The 7,869-nt window shown below is 50.5% G+C and overlaps 1 protein-coding gene across 1 annotated transcript in view; it reads right to left on the reverse strand.

Annotated features, from left to right (window-relative positions):
- The window catches only part of lingo3a (leucine rich repeat and Ig domain containing 3a), a 27,776-nt gene extending 22,223 nt beyond the window's left edge, over nucleotides 1-5,553 (reverse strand). The window contains exon 1 of the mRNA XM_060067034.1: nucleotides 5,125-5,553. The gene's annotated coding sequence lies outside the window, so the exon portion shown is untranslated. The remainder of the gene's footprint in view (nucleotides 1-5,124) is intronic.
- Nucleotides 5,554-7,869: the final 2,316 nt, after the last annotated feature.

The raw sequence follows: 7,869 nt of genomic DNA on the forward strand, positions 1-7,869 counted from the left end.
TTATAACATCTTGACAACACAGGTTGACAAAGGACTTTGTCCGAGAATGATCACAAATCTGTCTGAGACGACTTTGCTTCTTCAAACCCGGGAGCAGAATCCAGGCTTCAGCATCATAAGCGCAGAGGAATGCCAGTGCAGTTTTGTATCATTATGTTTTATGGCAGCCCAAGGAACCAAGCTGTCACTTTCTGTAAAAGCGAGGCGCTAAGGATGGCTGGCGCTTGGCGTGACACCCAGCGGGTGGGGATCCCCTAGCACCCTACTCTGTAGAGGGGGGGTAAATCATGCCCTGCTCTGCTTGAAAGGCAAAGAAAATAAGGAATTCATGAGCGACGAACGATTTCGGAACAAAAGTAATTCATAAAAGAAATTTAAAAAAAGTATTAAAAAGAGAAAACACAAAAGAATCCAATAAAAGGGGACCTCGAAGGGAATAATTGAAGCAACATGAAACAGGGAGCAGAATAACTCTGAGTCGGTTTCATCTGCGGCCCTTTGCTTACTTACGCCTCCACTAAACGGAACTGATCAAGGAATCGTCTGTTTTCTGATGAAAGGAAGCAAAGGGGGAAAAACTGGCTTAAGGGGACGGGTCTCTGATGTGTAGAATAAACACAGAGGAGTCCAGGGTAGTACGAGGCGAGACGTGTAGAGAAGACCAATCACGAGACTGACTGAGCGTTTATGCAAGCATGTAGATCAAATGAAAAAATGTGAAATGGGTCACTGCCACGGATATGAATTACCAAATGGGTATTTCTTTCAAAAGAAGATCTTGTAAGTACGCTTTTGTGTGCCGAGCTTTGCTTCTATCGCAAGCGCTAATTCGGTCGCATAATTAATCCCGGTCTAAGTGGATCTTCATCCACGAGAAAACAGCTGACGGAGACGCAGGCAGGCTCGGCCCGGATGCTGTAAACCGCCCTGCATGAAACCAGACGCTGTGAGATCGTCTGAGATCCACCGACTGACCCGATGTGAAGTAGACGTTAACTGCGTCAGACCCAGGCGCCAGGCTTCACTGAGAATGCAGGACGGTTGCTGGTTCAAAAGACGGAACATTGCACCACTATTTAAGATCCCAGTATCCAGTAAGGATTTCGCAAAGAGAATATTGCGGTGTTGTGCGGCTAGCTACAGGAATGTGTTCAGCATATATGGGGGAATGTATGCCTGCAGTGCTTTTGCCTCATTTAACCAGGAACTAATTCCTGCAATTAAAGGGGAATTATAGGTCAATATGTGCATTATGTCTCCGCTCTGCCTGTGATTTTATATACGTGATTAAAAGAAAAATCTCTTTTCGGTTACTATGGGAACATATTCAATCTAACCTGTGTACTTCAACAGGAAGTTAAAATCGGCCAATTACGAGCCACATCATTTATCTCAAGGATGCCCAGCTGTCTTTTCCAAACAGCCTGTAGGTGGAGGCTGGCATGCATTAGTGCGTGCATGCGTGTGCGCGCGCATGCTGGTGTGTTTATGCCTGGGCGCGTCCCCCGGTGTGTTCGCCACCACGGACCTCGTGTGCGATTGACACGTCGTGGGGGCACGGCGGTTTTTAAAATAAACCCGGCTCCTGTCCGGAGCGAGCCCCATTAACGCCGCAGTACATTATCCGAGTCCGACTTCATCTCCTAACAGCTTCAAACTCGTTGAGAGTGTCTCGGTCCTGAAGCTGGAGCTGCTTCCGCAGGTTTAAGTTCGCGGGTGCAAACACCGACGACGCGGAGACAGGGACGTCACCGAGGGACGCCGCTACAGAGACGACCCCAGGCCCGCACCGGCCGAGCGTGAACGATGTACGCAACTCGAGTGTGTCCTCAGCTTATGCGCTTTTGAAAATACGACCGCTGCGATAGAACTGCCTCTGCCTGGGGCGATGCGTGTCTGTCTGTCTGTCAGAGTGTGTGTGTGTGTGTGTGTGTGTGTGTGTGTGTGTGTGTGTGTGTGTGTGTAAATCTATTCCACGGCAGGGGTGTGGGTGGGGGGGGGCGGCCAAGCGGAGACGAGAGCCGGCGTTTCAAGCGTTCTATTTTGACGCCGAGGTCAAAGAGTCAGACTGGGTGGCGGGTTCGGACCCCGGGTCTGGGACGAGTTATGCGTTTACAGAGACGAAGAACCAAACACCGAAAAAAGATCTGAAGAAAAGTCGGGCTGTGAGCCGTACCAGAGCACAGAGCGGCGCCGACCGCGAACAGAATGGAGCGCAGGGCTCTTCCCGCGGTGCCTCCGGTCGCTGATACCGGGGAAGGGCCGACGTAAGCCCCGGTGGAGGACAGGAAGTTCAGAGGCAGCGGCGGAGGCAAGCCTCCGCCAGGGCCGCCCTAACAAGGAAAGACTTCCTGTGTTCCTCCCCGTTGTAGTGGGAACACGGGGGCGAGCTCATTACACCTTTAATCCACGCTGACCTTACAAAGATCAAATATTCAACACCCGAGAATACACACATCAGTCACACGCCCACACACACATCTAGCTCGCTCTCTCTCTCTCTCTGAAAATAATATGTGCAGATGCTCACTGGTTTGTGCAGCATGTCCACCATCTCAATATACATAGCAGTAATGTCCGTCCGTCTGTCTGGCCATCTGTCTGTCTGTCGGTTTGTCTATCACAGGGTGAGTGGGAGGGAGGGGGGAGGGAGGGGGGAGGGAGGGAGGGAGGGAGGGAGGGAGGGAGGGCTAAGCCTGTGTCTCCCTCCTCTGATACGTCCAGCCGGGCATTTTAAAAGGACCAGTTTCCACGCAGCGTGCATTCAACAGTCACCCCTCTCCCCCTCCCCCACCAGTGAGTGACAAGCAATCGCACACACGCACCCCCCCCACCTCAACACCGTCCTCTGCCCTCTCCCGCCCTCTCCCTCCCTCCCTCCCTCCCTCCCTCCCTCCCAGCCCCCCCCCCCCCCGGCTTGACTCTGCCCTGTAGCCCAGCCCATGCATCTCTAGTTTTATTACACTCGTAAAAATCACCTCAGCAGAAAGACTAGCAGCGGCCGGCCCCAGTCGTGTCAATATCGAGCCCAGCTGACGGCTTCATGCTACAACGGCCCGGTTCCGACGGGTACGTTTAGCCGCCAACCAATTAGCGTGAGTTACTGCCCTGTGTTTGAGGAGGCTTGCAGCGCGCCGTTTCATTAGCATGAGTAGCAGCGCTGTGGCGGGGAGGCCAACTCTCACGGCGGGGGCTCTTAATGTGGAAAGAAACTTCATGATCGGCAAAATCATTCTTCTTCTCCCCCGCGAATAGAAGCGACGACAGTCAGCGGCTGCTGTAATATTCTATAGGGCTCGAACATCAGAATGCATCATGGGATGTTTTCTATTTTCAGGCGCGCAGAGAGAGAGGGGTAGAGAGAGAGAGAGAGAGGGGTAGAGAGAGGGGTAGAGAGAGAGAGAGGGGTAGAGAGAGAGAGAGGGGGAGGGAGAGGGAGAGGGAGAGAGAGAGAGAGAGAGAGAGAGAGAACCTGAACATCCTGCATCAACGGATCTCTACCGTAAGCTAGGCTCAGGCAAACTTTGTTTTGCTACTTCTGAGAAACGCTGTCGCTTCAAGAACAACCTCCCCCTGAAATGAAAGATCTTTAAAATGGAGGTGACCCCTGTTTTGTGACATCACGATGTACGAACCCTTTGGCCGACCCAGACCGTACGACAAGCAGGGAAATGGCGTGTCCAAAAACTGAGGCTTTCTGTTTGCTGTCGAACATTTTAACCATTTAAAAGACTGCAAAACAAATGTCAAACTTGCATATTTTCTAAGTCTGTAGCTGTTTATGTAAAATGATACATGAACAATATTTACTGTTCTTAGTACTGTTTAAATCATAGTCGTGGCGATGAGGTAACTAAAAAAACAATTCAATTGCCACAAAGTCGAATGTCATCGTACAATGACAGAAAATAATACCGTCAATCAGAGATGTTCTTTTGTGGAGCGAATCTTCGACAGGGAGATCAGCGAGGTAAGAGAACCAAAGTCAAAAAAACAAATGCGATAAAGGGAATGAAAACAGCAGGGGAACACGCGAGCGAGCGTGTCAAAGGATTAAGGGAAGGCGGTGCGATGGCAGGAGCGCAGGGGAGGCGTGAGGAACAAGCACGGGGACGTTAGCGGCGGCAGGCGGCACGTCTCTCAGACACCAGCTCACGCTGGGACGACTGCAGGATCGATCGGAACGGCGCCTGCCCCGCCTCCTCCCCCCTCACCTGCTATCATTAACACCTGATTGAGAGGTTGAGACGGAACACACACACACACACACACACACACACACGATCACGAACACACACACACACGCACACACACACACACACACGTTCAGGCAGAGAGGAGTCACGTACACAGGCACACACTGGTCTCGGACCAGGAAGACCATGAGGGCTGGAGAAGGGGGTTGTCCTTCTGGATCAGTGCACTCATCCATCCAATCCGGCTCCTATGCACTGTACAGCAAAACGCAACACCTAATCGATTGGGCAGGGATGATGTATATTCTGATGACAGCGGTGGTCATGTTGATCGGATGAAACTTAAAAACAGATCGTTCAAACACCCACACACACACGCACAAACATATGGACACGTATGCACAAAGACACACACGTAAACAGACACATTATACACCATTACATATGGAGATGCAGCAACACACACACAGACACACACACACACACACACACACACAGAATGGCAGAAAGACCCAGCCTGCGACAGCTCGGTGAGAGGTGGTTCGGATAAGGAGGACACCGATACAGAGATAGGGGTGCGTGGGGCAGGTGATAATTCCCAGACTGAAGACGACCGCTGACATGATTAGGGCTGGATACGCGTGGCCCTCTGATCACAGATTAGGCTGAAGTGATTCAATCAATCCATAGACACTGGAGTGTGTGTGTGTGTGTCGGTGTGTGTTTGCTCGCGCATGCATCCGTGCGTGCAAATGCCTCTGTGTGTGCACACACGATGCATGCGTGTATGTTTGAGGGGTGTATACCTCGAGTATGTGTGCACGTAATCGTGTATATGTGCACGTAACAACACACGTGTGTATTTGTTGTATGTTTATGCATGTGTGCATGTGTGTCTGCAGAGAGAGAAGAAGGGAACTTGTCTTACCCAGGACGGGAACTTGACTGTTGCTCCCTCCTCATTCACTGTCCTGCTGCTGCTGCTGCTTCTGTCTCGGCTGCACCAGGGCTGGTGCTGGTCCACGCACCTCCTCCACAGCTCTCCCAGGGCTGCATACGATGTCCTGACGGTACGCACAGCAACGGCTCGCCCACTACCAGCCTCCGGTCGACCAGCTTCCCCTCCGCTCGGAAACTACAGCTGGCTTCACACTGCATTCACGTTCTCTCCCCTCGCTCTCCCTCCCTCCCTCTCCCTCTTCTTCGTCTCTCGGTCTCTCTCTCTCGCCGTTTCCTACTGTGTTATGGGGGGGATCAGATATCTCCCTGTGTGCCCATGCAGAGAGGGAAAGGAAAGCAGTGAGGAACACAGTCTCTCTCTCTCTCTGCGCTGTGTTGTGTTGTAATGCTGGCTAGAGGTGCCTGTTCCAGCGTTTTGCTGTGGAGGGGGAAGGGGGAGGGCGGGAAGCAGCCAGCGCTACTGGAGCGCGAGTGTGTGTGTGTGTGTGTGTGTGTGTGTGTGTGTGTGTGTGTGTGTGTGTGTGTGAGAATAATCTGTGCGATTGGATCTCGGCAATCATTCATTGAGGCTTGGCATGTGTGTGTGCGTGCATGTGTGCGTATCGGGAATGCGTGTGTGTGTGTGGGTCTGTGTGTGTGTCTGTGTGTGTGTGTGTGTGTGTGTGAGAGAGACATAACGCTGCTTTGTTCAGTATGGCACTCATCTGCACTGTTGCTGCCTCCCCCTCTTTCTCAAACTCATATTCTCTAGCACTCCGTCTATCTCTACTACTACTTCTGCCTATTCCACCACTTAGGGATCCTCTCAAAAGTGTACAAGGGAGAGAATTCCCAAAAATACCTTTTCGAATTATTTGTATAATATCGAGACAATCCCCGTTCCCGAACAGCCGAATACAACATCTAAACGAACCCCATAAACCAACCACTAACTCATACGTTTAAATAATAACCCCCATTACCTTCACAGGTATTTTTCAAACCTTCAACCGATCAAACACTTGCCCCCGGTCCCTGACCACTGTTGATGAAACCCACAAATTTCATACTGGCTTCTAAGACTCAGACCGAGCAGGAGAGGAAGAGGAGGAGGAGGAGGAGGAGAGAGAGGCGTAGGACGGGGATGAAGAGGGGGATGAGGATGAGGAGGAGGGGGGGGAGGATAGGGAGGAGGAGGATCAGGAGGAGGAGGTGGATGAGGAGGAGGAGGAGGAGGAGGGGGTTCTGTGTACCTTTCCTCCAGGCAGCCTCACACATCTTCTGTGTATCTCAGCGCCACTGATCGCTGCATGAGCAGGCAGCCCGGGGCGGGGGAGAGAGTCAGCGCCAGGTGAAGGCAGCGTGCACCTTCCCTCACCCCTCCCTCACCCCTCCCTCACCCCCAGAGTTCAGTCGGCAGAACAACACACAGCCACCACCACGTCGTCAGCGCGTTGATCTCGGGACGATCAAAGCTCGACTGATCGGCCCGGTGCGACGCTACGCTGTAGATACGATATTGGTGAGAGGATAAGAGCAGAAATGCTCTGGGGGAAATGTTTATGAATGTGATATTTGTGCTGTGCCGTGAATAGTTAATTGCTTCACAAAAATACCGTCAAATATATAATGTATATCAGTGGACATGTATTGATTATGATTCTGTAAATCGATGGAATGATTCATCAGGTAAATTGACCGCAAAATATTTATGCAAATACAGAGTTGTTTTTGTGTTTCGGATGATTGCGAATTGAGCATTAATGTCAGACAGTGCGCTCATCTAGTTAAGTTTGGGGTCTGGCAACTTCATCATCATTGATCATCATCATCATCATACAAGGACTGAATGATTCATCGATTCATTAAAGGCTGAGATGAATCCCCAGGGGACACTGAGGCGTCCCGGGTGTCCTCGGGGAGACAAGAGCTGTAGAGGAATCTAACTGAGGCCGAGGCAGACGGGGGCACCTCCTCCCTGGGCTTAGCGATTCGTTCCATACACGCCTGACAGCCAAAGACTAACACCTTCTTACCATCCTCCACATCCCAGAGCTAGATAGCACTATAGCCACACCTAGAGAGCTCAGCGTTTGACCGATCAGAAGAAGAGCTCTCTCTCTCTCTCTCTCCTCCATCACCATGATGGAACCTTTTAAAGACGTCTATAAAGTTAAAGCAGAGAATTAATGATGGTGGGGATTTCGTTGATAACACTTTCTATAAAATGTGTGACAGTGTAGTGCTTACCTGCCAGAGTGCCTCAAGAGGCGATACATCAACCAAGAGCACCACGCCTCATTTTTCAAATTAAGAGCCTCGCGTGCATCATCATCTAAAGCCCATCGAATGGAGGCAGGGGATAAAAGAGGTTTACAGGTGTTTGGTGACTTTTGATCGACTGGGATTTATTGTGCCTTTCCAGCGTTCCCAATTAGGCCGCTGAATGCTGTGCAACAAACTTCTTAAATCATATCATTTGTTCAGAAAACAGCCCTGAACCTTAGCAAGTGAATTCAGCGTTTCATTTTTCCCACATTATTGAATGCCGTAATAGCTATGAACTACCAGGGGAATGTTGGAATAGCAATATCAATATTGTTTTCTGTTTTTGAAATCTAATTTAAACACAATCTAGTGTTCCCCCCGGACATGAGTAACTGTATGCAAATAACGAAATACATATATGAGCTTCCCCTTGGAAGATAACACACATATACTGACTCATATCTTA

This window comes from Gadus macrocephalus, chromosome 12 (genome assembly GCF_031168955.1).
Source record: "Gadus macrocephalus chromosome 12, ASM3116895v1".
In the NCBI taxonomy this organism is placed as follows: Eukaryota; Metazoa; Chordata; class Actinopteri; order Gadiformes; family Gadidae; genus Gadus; species Gadus macrocephalus.